Below are 17,715 nucleotides of genomic sequence, written 5' to 3' on the forward strand. Positions count from 1 at the left end.
GGATACAGCATAGACAAGATGGAAAAATATCCTTGCCTTCACGGAACTTAGCTTCAGTAAATCAGATTATATGTAGAAAGTTATAAGTACTGTGGAAAAAATAGAGTAAGGGAAGTGGGGAAAAAGCAGATTGCAATTTCAAATAGGGAGGTCAGGGGAGGCCTGACTGAGGAGACATTTGAGGAAAAGGTTGAAGGAAGTGAGGGAGAAAGCCTTGCACATATCTGGGGGAAATGCATTCCAGGAAGAGGGAACAGCCAGTGCAAAGGCCCTGAGGGGGCACATGCCTGGAAATGAGATCAGTGCCTCTGGAGCAGAGGGAGGAGGGAGAGAGTGGTGGGAAGTGAGGTCAGGTCAGCAAGGGCCTCAGCGGCAGGACAGGCACATAACCTGTCATTCAAACCTTGAGGATAAAAGAGGATGTATTAGTAATTATCCCCAGATAACAGGTGAAACGGGATAACCAGGATGTAAGGTTATCCTGCTTGGAGGCCATTGTCAGGACTTCGGCTTTTGTTCTGGGTGAGATGAAGAGCTATTGAAGGGGTCTGAGCAGAGGAGTAACATGATCAGACTTAGAGGGTTTTTTCCCTTAATATTTTATTATAGTTTTAAAGTTTACAGCAAAATTGGAAGAATTGTACAGGTAACACTGATGTACCTACCACCTAGATTCTATATAACATTTTACTGTTTGCTTTATCACATAGCCCTATCCATCCATCTAACAACCTTTCTTATTTTCTTGATACACTTCAAAATAAGTTGCAGACAGTGGTATACTTCCCTCTCTACACTTCGGCATGCACATTTTTCACTAGAGTCCAGTATTTATTTATAGGTTTTTCTTTTCCTGTAAAAAGAAAAACTATTCATATAGTATTCATATAGCAAAACTATTCATATAGCAAAATGCACAGGTGTTAACTGTGATCCAGTGAGTTTCAACAAATATATAATTTGCATGATGCAAGCCCTTATCAACTATATCACTATCCCCCCCCCGGAAAGTCTCCTGTTGCCCCTTCCCTGTCCCCAGCTCCCTAGAGACAGTGCTGTTCTGATTTTGGTTTTGATTAGGTTAACCTGTTGTTAAACTTCGCATGCATGGAATGTATGTGCTCCTTTGCATCCATGTCCTTTCACTCAGCATGTTTCTGAGAGTCATCCACACTGTTGCTTGGATCAGTAGTTTGTTCCTTTCTATCGCTGGGTTAGATGCCATAGACTTGTCTTTGACTAGGATTGCTCTGCTGGGTGGAGAGCAGATGGGTCCAAGTTCTCTGCCTGTTTCTGTTTCCCCACACAAGCCTGTCAGGCCTGGGGCTCAGAGCCCTGGATGAGTACATCCCAGGGAGATGGATAGCCTTTTCTCAGGGACCTTTCAAACCTCAGCTTCCTGTTGTGGTCTTCTCTCCTCTCCTCGCATCGGTCCCCCAGAAATCTGGGGAGACAGAACGATATCAGAGGTAGGATCTAGGGTGACCAAGCATTCTGGTTTGCCCAGGACTTTCCCCATGTTAGCCCTTCAAGTTCCATTCCCGGGAATCCCTCAGTTCTCGGCAAACTGGGATCCCACCACTGCCCCTAGGCTCTCAGGCCCTTTCTCACTCCAGACTACACTTCCTTCCTTCTAAGAATTGATTTTCCTTAAACTCCAAACTGGTCTGCTCCTCCCTTGCTCTAAAACTTCCCATGGCTCCCCATGGCTTTGCCTGGCAACCCAAAGGATATACTCAGCCTATGGCAGTGGTTCTCAAACTTTGCTGCATATTGGAACCACCTGGGAAATTTTGATGTCTGGCTTCTACCCCCAGACATTTTCATTGGTATAGGATGCGACTGGGGCATTGGCTCCACAGGTGACGCTCATACCCTGCAAAGTTTGGGACTCACTGGCCTATGGGTATGATTTGATTGGCTTACCTGGTGTTGAATGTGTTGCCAATACTTAAAATTAAGTGATTTCATACAAAAATCTGGCCTCCCGGCTACCTTTGACAAAGCAGAAGTTCTGAGACATTGAGTCTGCTACGAAGCATGGTCATTACCTAGGGGTGTGGGCACTGGCTGCCCTTGGAGATGGAGCATGTGCTCTCCAGTCCCTAGAGTCCCCACCACCCCTCCACGTCTTGCTCTTCTCGTTCATGTTCATTTGCATGGCCTGCAGGCTAATGTCTGAGCTCTCCAGCCTGGTCCCCGCTCACCTCCTCAGCCTCTTCTTCCAGGATGCTCGCCTCGCTTCCTGCCTTCCTGCCACATGGGCCTCACGGTGCCCTTTCCCACCTGCCTTTGCCCATGCGGTTCTTGCACCAAACTCCTTATCATGGCAGACCAGGCCCTGCTCAGTTGCTCAGTTTGGCCTCTGCCCTCCTCTCTCCCTCCTCCCCCCGAGCTCTCTACCATCTAACCCATGGAACTTCAAACACACCAAAGCTGGCCAAAGCTAGTTCCCATCTTAGCCCTTGCTGCTCCGTCTGCCTGGGAAACCCTTCCCTTCCTCCCTTCCTCTTTCTTCCTGGCTGATGCCTACTCATCTTTCAGGCCTTGGCTTAGATCTCACCTCCTTCAGGAAGGTCCCGTGATCCTCAAACTAGGTCACGTTCTGGGTTAGTCACCGTACTTCCTCTTTCACTTGACGTGTCACTTTCCCCTGCTAGAGTAAGGCCACGTTGTTCATCTCTGTTGCAGGGCCTCCTGTAGTGACTGGTAAGTAGTAGGCGTTTGTTAGTGATAAATGAATGAAAGACCACCTCCCTTTCTCCACTGGCAAATCCTACTCCTTTTCCTGTTACATTTCTACTATAGCATTCAGCTCTCTGTTCTCCTGGAGACCCAAAACCTCACTGAGGTCAGGTGATCCACTGAGTTTTAGCTCAGGTCCTTCTCACAGTGGGCTGAGTGGGTCCCCAAACCCATCCTGTGGTGTTTGTCCAGTTTCAGAAGGTGTATCTGGAATAGGCATACTCAGCAACGGGTAAACTCCCCACATCCGTTGAAGCCAGGGCTGTGACTGGTTGGTGACCCCCAGGTCCCCACACAGGGCAAGTGAAAGGGCAGAGCACAATAACTTACTTTCCATTCCCTTATATTCGTCTGTTGGCAATGGCTCTTCTGCCTGTCCCCTCCTTTGTTCCTCCAGTCAGCTCTGGGATGCAACTGTGGTGTAGTGAGGGGTCAGGATGCAGAATAGGAATGGAGGTATTCCAGATTCAATTGATTTGTACTAACTGTGTGATCTTGGGAAAGTCATTTCCCTGTCTAGACCTTAGTTGCCTCATCTGAAACATGAAGCCAATATTATCTTTTCCATATACAGTAAGTCTCCTACATATGAACCTTCAAGTTGTGAACTTTCAAAGATGCGAATTGCGTTCGCACGTCCAGTCACGTAAATTAGTTCACGTGTCTGGCGTACATTGTCACCTGTGTGCATCCTCTACAAGTGGTTGTGTTTTTGTGCACTTTACTGTACAGTATTGTATAGGGTACAGTATCTTTATTTCAAGCCCAGGATGTCTGGAAGCAAGTGTAAAAGCAGTGGTGTTGTAGCTGGTACTGCTAAGAAGCGCCAAGCTATAATGATGGAAACAAAAGTGAAAATAGGGCTTCCCTGGTGGCGCAGTGGTTGAGAGTCCGCCTGCCGATGCAGGGGACACGGGTTCGTGCCCCGGTCCGGGAAGATCCCACATGCCGCGGAGCGGCCGGGCCCGTGAGCCATGGCCGCTGAGCCTGCGCGTCCGGAGCCTGTGCTCCGCAAAGGGCGAGGCCACAGCAGTGAGAGGCCCGCGTACTGCAAAAAAAAAAAAAAAATTGAGAGAGTGGAGCGAGGTGAAAAGATGGTAGATGTCACTCGTTCTTATAGCATGAATCGTTCAACCATCAGCACAATTCTAAAGAACAAGGACAAGATCATGGAACATGTGAAGTCTGCTGTGCCGAAGATGTCGACAATAGTATCGAAGAAGCGTGGAAAAGTGATGGAGGAGATGGAGAAACTTCTCAGAGTGTGGGTGCAGAATCAGCATCAGCGTCGAGTCCCGCTCAGCTTAATGCTGATTCAAGAGAAAGCTAAAACCCTTTATGAAGACTCAAAGAAGAAACACAGCGAAGAATCAGAGGGTGCATTGTTTAATGCCGGCTGGCTTCATCGGTTCCAGGCTAGAGCCAACCTTCAAAACGTAAAAGGAAGTGGTGAGGCAGCGAGTGCAGATACGGTAGCTGCCCGGGAGTTTCCTGAAACACTTCAAGCAATCATTGATGAAGGCACGTACTGTACTAATGAAGACCTGATGGAATTGGAGGCCCAGAGGAAGGACGAAGAGAGACAAGAGGAAGAAGAGATAACTGAAGAACCGAAGAGATTCACGATGCAGGAAATGGCAAGGGGATTTTCTTTATTTGAGGAGGCACTGTTAGTTTTTGAGGCACAGGACCTGAACGTAGAACAGTACACGAAGGTTGCAGCAGCCGTTCAGCATGCAATCCAGTGCTACCATGTCATCTACAACAAGGAAAAAAGAGCTACTACCCAGACATCCCTGGATCGTTTTTTCAAGAGGGTTGATATAATTGAATCCAGCAAGGAACCAGAACCTGTGCCGTCAACATTAGGCGTGAGTGAAATTGAAGCTTGCCCTCCATCTCCTATTGCTGACGATCCTTCAGCTCTACCATCTCCCACCTCTTCTCCCTCCTCCAGTCAGTATCTCTTCTTGCCTGTTCACTTGATACCAGCCCCTGTATGCCAGCTGTTGTAGTGCACTGCTGTACTTTTCAAGGTACTGTACTGTAAAATTGTTTTATTTTTTGTGTTTGTTTGTTATGTATTATTTGTGTGAAAAGTATTATTAACCTATTACAGTACAGTACTATATAGCCAATTGTGTTAGTTGGGGTACCTAGGCTAGCTTTGTTGGACATAGGAACAAATTGGACTTAAGAACATGCTCTCGGAATGGAACTGGTTTGTATTTAGGGGACATATATATATATATATATATATATATATATATATTTTAAATCTTTTCCTCATCTATCTTTGACCCGTGTCAGGAGCAGAGTGAACCAAGTGCAGATCACGCACGGAGAAGCTGTATGTAAACCAAATTTTTGTGAAGCGAATACTTCCAATCTTTAATTTTTAAAATCACCGGTAGGACTACAGGCACTCTGGGAAATGCAGTGCTAAAGAAACGAAAGTAAAAGTCTGTTGTAATCGATTATAACCCCAGCTGAGGTTTTACTGTATCTATTGTAAGATATTGTGAGGGAGCCAGAGAGAGTCGGTTGGGATCAATGAAAACAGCCCTAAATGGGGCGCCAGGGCTCTGGTTCAGCTGCCGTGTGACTTCAGTCACCTTGTCTGTAAAATTGGACCCACAGACCCGGCTCCCCTTCCTGCCTTTGGTGAAGGTTCCCGGAAACAAAGGAGGGCAGTGCGCCTCGGAAACGGCCGAGCGCGGGGAGGGCGTCCCGCGGCGAATCAAGCGTTAAGGGCACCGAGCGCCCAGCTCGGGTCCTAGAGAGGCCGCGGCGGACTTCCGGTGCGGGCGCTCCGGACAAGATTTTTCCCAGGGCTGCGGGGCGCGAGCAGGGAATTGTGCCGCCGAGGTTGTGTTTGCTCTACAGCAGCAGATCAGGGTCACCTAGGCCGGGACCTGCGGACGTGTCCCCTTCCCCCGAGTTCCTGACCAGCATTTTTGACCGTGGGCAGCATCTGGACCCTCTGGGCCTTTGTCTCCCCGGCTGTAATGCCGGCGTGAGGATCCCGGGACTAGCCGATCACAGTCGGTTTCTTTTATTTACTTGCCCCTGGGAATCCACTGTCTCCCCATTATACAGTCCAGGAAACCGAGGCCCAGCAAGAGAATGTGACTTTGGAATGGCAAAGACAAGCTTTCCCACCAGTGTATCTAGTCCGGACAGAGGCATAGTTCAAAACCACATCCCTTGATTCCTAGCGCTGCTGCTCCGAGAGTTTAAGGACATTTATGATGAGAGCCACTATTGAGAGCTTACTCTGTGTCAGGAGCGGTGCATACATACCTCGGGAGATGTCCACATTTTGCAAGTAAGAAAAGTGAGGTTCAGGGCGATTTTCTCCACAGTCATGATGCAGGACAGTGGGTGAGTAGCGAGGGTTATAAACCAGGTTTGTGCGACTTGACTGGCAGATCTGCTTGGGGGAATATTAGCTAACATTGAGTGCTTATGACTGAATCCTTTCATAAGGGGGCAGAAGCTTACCACAGGGAGATGATGGGGAGCGGGGGATGCTCACCGACCTGGTTAAGTTAAATAATAGTGGTCCTGGTTCAGGTATCTTTGCATCCTTTCATTTACCTCAAGGAGAAAAAAAATAAGATTTAACCGTTTTCTCTTTTTACTAACAACTTTTATTGAGAGATCATTCATATACCATACAATTCACCCATTTAACGTGTACAATCTAGTGGTTCTTTAAGTATATTCAAAGAGTTGTGCAGCTATCACCACAGTCAACTTTAGAACATTTTCATCACCCTCAAACCATATCCATTAGCAGTCATCCCCATTCTCCTCCAGCCCTAGACTACCACTAATCTACTTTCTGTCTCTGTAGACTTGCCTATTCTGGACATTTCATATACAGCCATAAGTGGCCTTTTATGACTGAGATAATCTCTTTTAAACAAAGTCCAGGCCTTGAGCTCAGAGCTTTGGCCTATAACCATCGCAAGCGAGAATTGAATACCATCGTTTTGATTTTGTTGTATTTATTTTTTACCATTCTAGGGTAAGTGATAGGTACTTCCTGTTTATGGTAGTGATATAAAGTTTCCTTCTTGAATAAATGTTTTTCCATTTTAAAAGTTGATATTTTTAAAGGACAAGATTAAGCAAATAGTAGAGATGGTGTACAGGTGTCTGAAGGCTGGGAACATGGGATGTGAATGAAGTTTTGAAAACACTAGGTTGTCTGATTTGAGGCTTTACAGGACATAGTTGGAAAACCACCCTATTATTCCAATTCAATCTCCTAACAGTTTGTAAGAGGAAGTGCATCATTTTACTGATGAAGACACAGGTATAGGGACTTTGCTGGTGGTGCAGTGGTTAAGACTCTGCACTCCCAATGCAGGGGCCCTGGGTTCAATCCATGGTCAGGGAACTAGATTCCACATGCATGCTGCAACTAAGAGTTCGCATACCACAACTAAGAAGCCTGCGTACTGCAACTAAGGATCCTGCGAGCCGCAACTGAGGAGCCCACCTGCTGCAACTATAAGGAGCCCACATGCCACAACTAAGGATCCCTCAAGTCACAACTAAGGACCCTGTGAGCTGCAACTAAGGAGGCCACCTGCCGCAACTAAGACCCAGCGCAACCAAATAAATTTAAAAAAAAAAAGAAAAAGGAACAGGTATAGAAAAGTTAACTATGGTAACTTGTCCAAGGTCACACAGCTAGTGACGGAACCTAGACTTAACCTAAGGTCTCTTTAATTCCAAAGACTACCTATTAACCAAGTTTGACCAAAACATGTGGGAACCAGGCTGGTTGTTTTGGGTATCCCTTCAAACAAATAATCAAATATTTTTTTTAAAAACAATCCAATTTGTGACTCTAAGCAGAGATTCCATCTCAGGCACTGTTGGGGCTTTCTTCCTCTCTCAAGGGCACACCAGAATCCAAGAAGTGTTGCCTGGATAACTAGGGGTGTGTGTATGTGTGTGTGTGTTGGTGCCAGGGAGGGTCTAATCCCTTGTTCATCTTGGCTGCTGTTGGCATCGCTGTCCAAGGGACAGTGGTCCTTTAAAGTCCATGGCTTCTGCCCCATACCACATGCAAGGCACCGGAATCTAGGGCTGCCTGAGGCTCCTTGTATGTAGGATCCCATGATTCCTGGAATATCAGGCAGCCACCTACTCCTAGGACTGGCTAGTTTCATGGAGCACAGCCTTGGGGCATGTGCCAGGACTCCCTCTCTCCCCTTCCAGGCCTGGGGACTTTTCCATCTCTTGTCATCACCTCCCCCAAGACCCTCTGCCTCCCACCCTCCTACCCTTCTTAATACACTTCATATTCTTTCACTGTTGGCTTTAATAGCACATTAAACTCAGAGCCCATTTCCATTTAAACTAGTTTTCTTTTCCTCGAGGGCAAAGAAAGGAGGGAGCTTAATTTTTAAATCTTAACTTTAAAACTGTAGCATACAGAAGACAAACATACTTGGTCCTCCCCTCACATAGCTGTGCAATTCAGCTTGGACCCAAACTTGAAGTTAATCACACCTATCCTCCTTCAAAGGCAATTAGGGTCCATTGTTATTCAACTTGAGTGAGAATCTCAACCCTCACTCCAAGCAGTTTAGATCTAAGAATAATTTGGGGCCATATAGAACCAAATAGCTAACCCTGAGCCAGGTAATACTCTAAGAAACTACATGCATAACCTCACAAAAATCATTTCAACAACTCTGTGAGATAAGTATTATTATTGTGTCCATTTTACAGATGGGAAAACTGAGGCACGGAGAAGTTAAGTCACTTGTCTAAGGTCCCCCAGTCAGTAAATAGTAGAGGCAGATGTGAGTCCATGTAGTCTGATTGGAGAGCGTGTGATCTTGAACACAGAGCACAGACTCTGAAGTCAGACTATTTCCTCCATCATCTACAGCAAAATTTTAGTGTTCCCTATTCTTCGCAACTTTCTAATGAAAGCAGGCTTTTTCCTTTTTTTAATTTTTCTTTATTTATTTTTGGCTGCGTTGGGTCTTCGTTGCTTTGCACGGGCTTTCTCTAGTTGCGGTGAGCGGGGGCTACTCTTGGTTGCAGTGCACGGGATTCTCACTGCGGTGGCTTCTCTTGTTGCAGAGCACGGGCTCTAGGCGCGCAGGCTTCAGTAGTTGTGGCACGCGGGCTCAGTAGTTGTGGCGCATGGGCGTAGTTGCTCCGTAGCATGTGGGATCTTCCCAGACCAGGGCTCGAACCCACGACCCCTGCACTGGCAGGTGGATTTTTAACCACTGCGCCACCAGGGAAGTACGAAAGCAGGCTGTTTTTTTTTTTTTTTTCCTTTTTTTTTTCAATTTCAAAATTAAACTCAAAGACCACTGTAAAGAGAGTGTTCCTGTAAAGAAAGGAGTCTCACAGTCTGCTCTAAGGAGACATTTTCTGCCACGGCTTTCAGAGCAGCAAGTGGGCTGAGGGGCTTGGAGTTTGGGGGAAAGGAGATGGGGATCCTTGAACCTTGTGGGGAGCAAGGACATGATGATAACAGTGGCTCCCATTGACTGGGTCTTCCTAACATGCCAGGCCCTAGGTTAAGTGCTAGATAGATGGGTATATGTAATGTGTATGTTTACATGAGACACACACTAGAGGTCAAGTTTTTATCCACCGCCCTACTCTACACTTCTAGATTTTTAGAGGGGAGTTTTTTTAGAGATCACTTCATACCTCCTAATTTATAGGTGAGGAATCATTTCGGTTCATTCCTCAACAGCCATGGAAGTTCTGTTCTATGCTGGGCCCCATGCTGAGCTCTTAGGAAAGATAGAAAAGAACAATTCAAGGTGTTAGCAATAGGAATCTCTGGGTGGTAGGAATATAGTGTTACTCTTATTTTTTCTTATCTGTATTTCTGTACTTTCTTTCTTTCTTTCTTGGCCATGCCGTGTGGCTTGTGGGATCTTAGTTCCCTGACCAGGGATCGAACCTGGGCCCTCGGCAGTAAAAGCGCAGAGTCCTAACCACTGGACCACCAGGGAATTCCCTGTATTTTCTTTTTCATAATAAAATAAAAATAAGTTCCCCCCCCATTATGCCCCTACATGTACCGTACTCTTTCTCCAGTTTAAATGATTACACACCTCAAAACCCCATGGTGGGAGAAATTCCAGTTAAGGAATTCAAGACCTTGTACTAGAGAGGTGTCCTCCTAATTCACATGGCAGCTGCAGCTGCAATCCCATCTGAGCAAATGTCATGACACTTCACTTTCCTCCTCTCAAATCCCCAATGGGCCCAGGAATTGGCATCTGAACCCAATTTTCCATAACAGTGATTCTCAGTGGGGCCTGAGCATTCAGAAAAGCATAGGGCAGATTTGATTGTCATAATTTCTGAGGCCGCTACAGGCATGCAGTTAGCAGGGCCGAGGGACGGTGGTCATCCTGTAACTCACCAGGCAGCGTCCACAGCAAAGGTCATGCCCAGAACGCCAGTGGACTCCTGTAGGCTGGCCTGGTGGCCTGGGGGGTGTTTGGGCCTGGAAATACTGCCCGACTGGATCATGCCTACCCAGCTGATCAGATCTAACCTCTTGGGAAGTTTGAAAGCCAGACCCAGAAACAGTGAACTGAAACAGCAGGGGCCATGAGAGCCCATATCAGGAGTCTGGTGGGGTCACTGTGCTGGGAGTGAATGTGCCACTTCTAAGGAACAAGGACGTTCCAGGGACCCCATGACTTCCGTGGGTCTCAAAGGGCATGACCAATGTCCCAGGTGTCTGTGAGGCTCCACCATAAATGCTCAGCAGCTACATGGGATATATAAACCTATGAAAAATCCTACATATTTTTTTCTTTTACTGAAAGTTACTGAATAGGCATAGAGTGGCATTTTAAATATTTTTAAACTACTTCCTCTATTAATGGATATTCTATATACCCTTCCTTATTTTCTTGAAATGTTTTAGGATTCATTCTTTCTGTGGGTTATTTTGGGATAGGTAGCATGCCCTCTGAGAGGGATATTCTTCTATGGAATGTTTGTTGCCTTTTTAATTTTTACAGCTCCAGTTCCCGAGGTCATAACAAGGAATGATTTGAAATTTGTATGAACTGGATCTGAAATCCTCAGAGTTGCCTATAAGTTGAACAGAAAGAAGTAAATTCACATATTTAAGTGTTTGGATAAGTAGACTTTGTGACTGGGGAAGTATTATACCCCTGAACAACATCTAGCTAAATATTTTGTTCAATATATAATTTTTGTTAATTAAAATAATTAACGTTATAGGCTCAGAGAGGGAAAGCAATTGGCTTAGAGTCACACAGCAAGTTAGTGCAAAGCTAGAACTACAACTTTGGTTCCTTATCTTGAAGCTCAGTGCTCTTTCCATTCGTTCTCTCCCCATGACTGTTGACTCACAAAGCTATGGGCAAGGAGGAAGTTTGGCTTAAGAGTGAAGCTGGGGGAATTCCCTGGCAATCCAGTAGTTAGGACTCTGCACTTTCAGTGCCGAGGGCCTGGGTTCAATCTCTGGTCCGGGAACTAAGAACCACGCAAGGCACGCAATGTGGCCAAAAATATATATAAGATAAAATTTTAAAAAGAGTGAAGCTGAAAAGAAAAGGAAGATGAAGTAGAGGTCATAACAGGAAGGCAAACATCTTAAGGCTTTTTTTTTTGTTGTATCAGTATTCTATTGTTGTAGCAAATTACCACATATTTGGTGGCTTAAAATAACATAGATTTATTATCTTACAGTGTTGGAGGTCAGAAGTCCAACATGGGTCTCACTGGGCTAAAATCAAGGGGTAGGGAGTGCTGTGTTCCTTCCAAGGCTCTAGAGGAGGATCCGTTTCCTCACCTTTTCCTGCTTCCGGAGGAACTCCATAGTCCTTGGCTTGTGGTCCCCTTCCCCCTTCTTCAGAGCAGCAATGTTGCATCTCTCAGACCATTCTTCCACAGTTACGTCTCCCTCTGACCATAACCAGAAAAGGTTTTCCAATTTTAAGGACTCGTATGATTACACTGGCCACCTGGATTATCCCGGATAATGTCCCTGTCTCAAGGACTTCAGTTTAATCACATCTGCAGAGTCCCTTCTGCCATGTAAAGTAACAGATTCAGAGGTTCTGGGGATTAGGATGTGGACATTTTAGGACATTAGACAAAGGCCATTATTCTCCCTATCACAGTTATGAAATATCATAAATAGACATTCATAGAGAAATAGCTTAACATGATATTATAGAACAAAATACCCTCATAACCACCACCCAGAACCAGAAATAAACATTGCCAGAATCTTGGCAAGAACTCTTCCCTCAATCTTGTTGTTTTGGTTGCATTTGCCTGAAAATTTTTGTCCATTTATCTGAAACATTTTTGTCACTTTATGTGTTTCCTATAAATTGCTTATAGCTAGATTTTAAAGTCATTTAGTTTCTGCCTTATAATAGGTTAATCAGTCTGTTCATATTTATTGTAATAAACAATATACTTTTTTCTTTCTACCTTATTTTACATTTACTATTTATTTTTCATTAATGTTTTCCTGTTTGCTTTTTTTTTTAACTTTTGTTGACTTGGTCAAGTTTCTATTTATTGCCATCCACCCTGCCCTTTATTAAGCTGCTAGTGTTTATCTTTTCTTTCCTAGCAATCACAATTATTCTTAAATTATTTTAATTATTCTTAAAATAATTCTTAAATTATTCTTAAATAATCCTACTCCTTCACCAAAATGTTTTACTTGCCCATTCCAACACAATCTCCTGAAAGATGATACCTTTAGAATGCTGTTGACTTCCCCACTCTCCCTACTCCTGGAGTTTTACTAAGATAGTTTACAGGGTTTTTTTTTTTTTGTTCTAATCTATTATTAGGTTTTCCATTAAAGTTCATGACTTCTGCAAAAGAATCCTTACTTAATACCTAAAGCACAAATTCCCAGTCTATCTCCTACCATTTAAACCGAACTATATATATCGCAAGGTTCGTTGCTCACCTCTGCTACCCCATCTCTTCCTCTTGCATTATCATGAGCTCTCAATCACTCTTGAGAGAATTTCTTGAGCACGTCCCTCAGATAGGCATGCACATGATCCATGCACTGAATCTTGTAGGCTAGCAGATGTCTTTCTTTTGCCCTGGTTGAGAAGTGACACGATGACTTGCTTTGATTTTTGGGTTACATTCCTTTTTTCTTAGCAGTCTGTATTCTACTGTCTCCTAGCTCATAGGATTGCAGATGGGTGGTCTTAAACTAGTCTGACTAGGTTATAAGTAACCTAGTCTTTCTATCTGGAAGCTTGCAAATTGTAGTGGTTGTTGTTGTTTTCTACCTCTGGAATTTAGGAATTTCATCAGGATATGTCTAGATGTTTATCTTCATTCATGTCAGCCCTTTAATCTTCAGACTCACATTTCCCTCTCCACCTGTTACTTTTCTCTCCTTTGGGGACTCCTATTATTTGTGTGTTAAGTCTTCTGGATCTGTCCTTCAAATTTACATTTAATGGTATGATTTCTTTTCCCTTGTATTTTTGATGTGTTGTAAGATTTCTTCCAGTATCTTTGAGTCTCTCATTACTGACTGTGCCAATTACCAAGTATGTCTATTTTAATGATAAATTCAGGCATTGAAGAAATAACCACAGAATGGGTCTATGGGCCACCTAGGCCCACTGAATTGGCCTGGAGTTAAGATTCCATCTATCGCCTGGCTGCTGTAAGCATTTACTTTGACTGGTGGATCACAGTGGCATTTTGGGTCCCTAGGAATGTGTCCATTAGAGCCAATGTCTAATAACCCATGAAGGGTCTGGATAGTTCCTTTTACCCAGTGCACACCCTAGTAAAACGGCCACAGGTCCCTTTGGGGAAGGCTTAGGGAAAGACTTACGATGAATACTTGCAGCGATGGTACAAGGTCCTTCCTCAAGGAGACTTAGCACCACCCTCAGATAAGCGGCTCTAGGTCTGTGATTGACTTGGGTCTGCGAACTAGTGACAGGCTATGATTCTCCACTGTGACAACTCAAATCAGAACTTTGGCTACCAGACCTAGGGTTTCTCCTGTAGATCAAGCAGAAGAGAAACACTTCCAGAATGGTGGAGTGAGGACCTCTGAAAAGTCACTCCTTCACAAAGACAAGAAGAACTCTGGCTAAAATGGTCAAAATAAGCTTTTTCAGAACTCTGAAAATTAACCAAAGCCTAGCTACAACCCAAGGAGCATTTACTCCAGAAAAACAGCTGTGCCCTAGTGAGAACAGTGAACTTTGTGCAGTTTTAACTTGCCTTAGTCCCATTCTCCTCTTCACAGGTTCACAGAAACCTTGAAAACTAAAAGCCTCACAACTAAAGGAATTGTGAAAACCAGTGCTTAGTAGCCACAGGAGGGGGAACAGGTTTGAATCTTCATAACAGCTCCATTCCCAGAGAAGTATCTCTGTTTGGTAGCTCTCTGAAAAGCTCTATTCTCAGAGTTTGTCTTTATTTGACCCGACTCAGAACTCTCCCTGTGCTACAGCCATATCCCTAGGGATATGTTGAAACATCCCTAGTTTAAAACAATCAGTGGCCATTGTTTAATATCACAGCAGCCTGAGATGGTGATACCAGTTTTGGGGTAACGAGAGGCTGGACCTCAATCCCTGGTTGGGGAACTAAGATCCCGCAAACTGTGCAGCACAGCCAAAAAATTAAAAAATAAAAACTTAAAAAAAAAAAGAGACTAGTGACTTCCCTGGTGGCACAGTGGTTAAGGCTCTGCGTTCCCAATGCAGGGGGCCCAGGTTCCATCCCTGGTCAGGGAACTAGATCCCACGTGCATGCTGCAACTAAGAGTTCGTGTGCCACAACTAAGGAGCCCACATGCCGCAACTCCCTAAGGAGCCTACCTACTGCAACTAAGACCCGGTGCAACCAACTAAATAAATAAATATTGAAAAAAAAAAAAAAAAAAAGGCTGGACCAAAAAAACACAAAAAAACTTAAAAGGAAAAACTAGGGAATGAAATATCCATAGAGGGCTTTGAAAAGCCGTGACACATTCCTGGGAATCCCTATAAGGTCACAAGCATGAGTAGGGCTGTATGCACTCAGGAAAGACCTGAGAAGACCCTAAGCTCTTACCTCTCGCTGACCTTGATGCTCTGTGCAAGCAGGAAGTGGAAGTTAAAGCAGTGTTGTGCGCACACACACACACACAGAGCCCCTCAGAAAAGGCTAGGAAATTTATTGGTTGAAGGCATTAGAGGAAATCTCTGTCCAATCGTTAGCTGACCACTAAGCAAGCTAATCGAGCACAGACTTCAGTCGCCATGCACAAAGAATGCAGTCTTTACAGAATTCATCTAGGAAAGTTCGTAAACAGCAGCAACAACAACAACAAAGCCTGAGGAGGGGTGGAATCAGATTTTTGGAGTTGCCACCTTATAATATTTAAGATGTCACTGTCAATAAAAAAAATTACGAGACATGCAAAGAAACAGGAAAGTATGGCCCATACAAAGGAAAAAAAGGAGTCAAAAGAAACTGTCCCTGAGGAAGTTATCAGACAAAGTCTTTAAATCAGCTATTATAAATATATTCAAAGAACTAAAGGAAACCATGCCTAAAGAATCAAAAGGAAGTGCGGGAATGATGTCTCACCAAACAGAGACTATTAATAAGCATATAGAAAGATTATATTTATATTAAAAATGTGCATGTATGTATGTGTATACACATGCATACATATATATATATCTCAAATAGAAATAGAAATTCTGGAGCTCAACAGTACAAAAGTACAATTGAAAGATTCACTAACAGGGCTCAATAGAGGATTTGACTTGGCAGAAGAAAGAATCAACACACTTGAAGACAGGTCAATTGCGATTACTCAGTCTGAGGAATAGAAAGAAAAAAGAATGAAGAAAAAGGAATGGAGCCCCCAGACACCTGTGGGATACCATCAGATGTACTAATATACATATAATGAGAGTCCCAGATGGAGAGAAGAGAAAGGGGCAGAAAGAGTATTTGGGGACTTCCCTGGTGGTGCAGTGGTTAAGAATCTGCCTGCCAATGCATGGGACACGGGTTTGAGCCCTGCCCCAGGGAGATCCCATATGCCACGGAACAACTAAGCCTGCACACCACAACTACTGAGCCTGCTCTCAGAGCCCACAAGCCACAACTACTGAAGCTTGTGCGCTCTAGGGCCCGCGTGCTGCAACTCCTGAGCCCACGTGCTGCAACTACTGAAGCCCTCGCACCTAGAGCCCATGCTCTGCAATGAGAAGCCACCACAATGAGAAGCCCATGCACCACAACTACGAGTAGCCCCTGCTCACTGCAACTAGAGAAAGCCCACATGCAGCAACCAAGACCCAAACGCAGCCAAAAGAAAAAAAGTATTTGAAGAAATAATTTCCCTCAATTTGATTTTTTAAAAAATTAATCGGGGCTTCCCTGGTGGTGCAGTGGTTAAGAATCCACCTGCCAACCTAGGGGACGCAGGTTCAAGCCCTGGTCGGGAAGATCCCACATGCCACAGAGCAACTAAGCTGTGCACCACAACTGCTGAGCCTGCGCTCTACAGCCCACGAGCCACAACTACTGAGCTCACACGACATAACTACTGAAGCCTGCACATCTAGAGCCCATGCTCCACAACAATAGAAGCCACTGCAATGAGAAGCCCGTGTACCGCAACAAAGAGTAGCCCCCGCTTGCCACAACTAGAGAAAACCCATGCGCAGCAACAAAGACCCAACACAGCCAAAAATAAATAAATTAAATTAATTAATTAAAAAATTAATCTACACAGCCAAGAAGCTCAAAGTAGGATAAACTGAGAGATTCACATCTAGACATATCATAATCAAACTGTTGAAAGACAGAGAGAATACTGAAAGCAGCAAGAGAAAAAACAAATCGTCATGTACAAGGGATCTTCCATAAGATCAACAGCTAACTTCTTATCAGAAGCTATGGAGGCCAGAAGACAGTGAGATAACATATGCAAAGTGCTGAAAGAACAAAACTGTCAACCAAGAAATCTATACCCAGCAAAACAATCCTTCAAAAAAATAAAGGAGAAATTAAGACATTCCCAGAGAAACAAAAATGGAGAGAATTTGTTCCTAGCAAATTTGTTCCTACCTTACAAGAAATTCAGAGGGACTCCTTCAGGCTGAAATGAAAGGACTAGACAGTAACTCAAATCCACATGAGGAAATAAAGAACATCAATAACGGAAACTATGTAAGTACATAGAAAAGACAGTATAAATATATTTTGTTTATAATTTTTATATTTTAAAGACAACTGCAAACATTGTAAAACAATATACCCCAATAAAATAAAAAAAAAGGTAATTAAAAAAAAAGACAACTGCAAAAAGCAATAATTGTAAAACTGTGTTTATGGGCTTATAATAAATAAAGATGTAACGTGTATGACAGTAATAGCACAAAGGGGACTTCCCTAGTGGTGCAGTGGTTAAGAATCCGCTTGCCAATGCAGGGGTCACGGGTGTGACCCCTGGTCCGGGAAGATCCCACATGCTGCACAGCAACTAAGCCCGTTCGTCACAACTACTGAGTCTGTGCTCTAGAGCCCGCGAGCCAGAACTACAGAGGCCTGTGAGCCACAACTACAGAAGCCCGTGCACTGAGAGCCCATGCTCCGCAACAAGAGAAGTCAACGCAATGAGAAGCCCACGCACCACAACGAAGAGTAACCCCTGCTCACCGCAACTAGAGAAAGCCCACGCTCAGCAATGAAGACCTAAAGCAGCCAAAGATAAATAAATAAATAAATTTAAAAGTAAAAATAATAGCACAAAGGAAGAGTGAGAGAAGGGAGCTATATAGGAGCAAGTTTTTATATACTACTGAAATTAAGTTGGCATTAACATGAACTAGATTGTTTCCTTTTTAATAAATTTATTTTATTTATTTATTTTTGGCTGCATTGGGTCTTCGTTGCTGCGTGTGGGCTTTC

General features: G+C 44.1%; 1 protein-coding gene and 1 non-coding gene across 2 annotated transcripts in view; one reads left to right on the forward strand and one right to left on the reverse strand.

The window, feature by feature from the left end:
• Nucleotides 1-17,715, forward strand: part of BCL7C (BAF chromatin remodeling complex subunit BCL7C) — a 38,911-nt gene that overhangs the window by 7,285 nt on the left and 13,911 nt on the right. The gene's annotated exons all lie outside the window — the stretch shown is intronic.
• Nucleotides 9,683-9,755, reverse strand: TRNAK-UUU (transfer RNA lysine (anticodon UUU)). Its single transcript has one exon. It is a non-coding gene; the product is annotated as a tRNA-Lys (tRNA).

The sequence above is a fragment of the Delphinapterus leucas genome, chromosome 15, assembly GCF_059928025.1.
Source record: "Delphinapterus leucas isolate spDelLeu-1000000601 "Yukka" chromosome 15, BTC_Dleu_Yukka2, whole genome shotgun sequence".
Taxonomy (NCBI): Eukaryota; Metazoa; Chordata; class Mammalia; order Artiodactyla; family Monodontidae; genus Delphinapterus; species Delphinapterus leucas.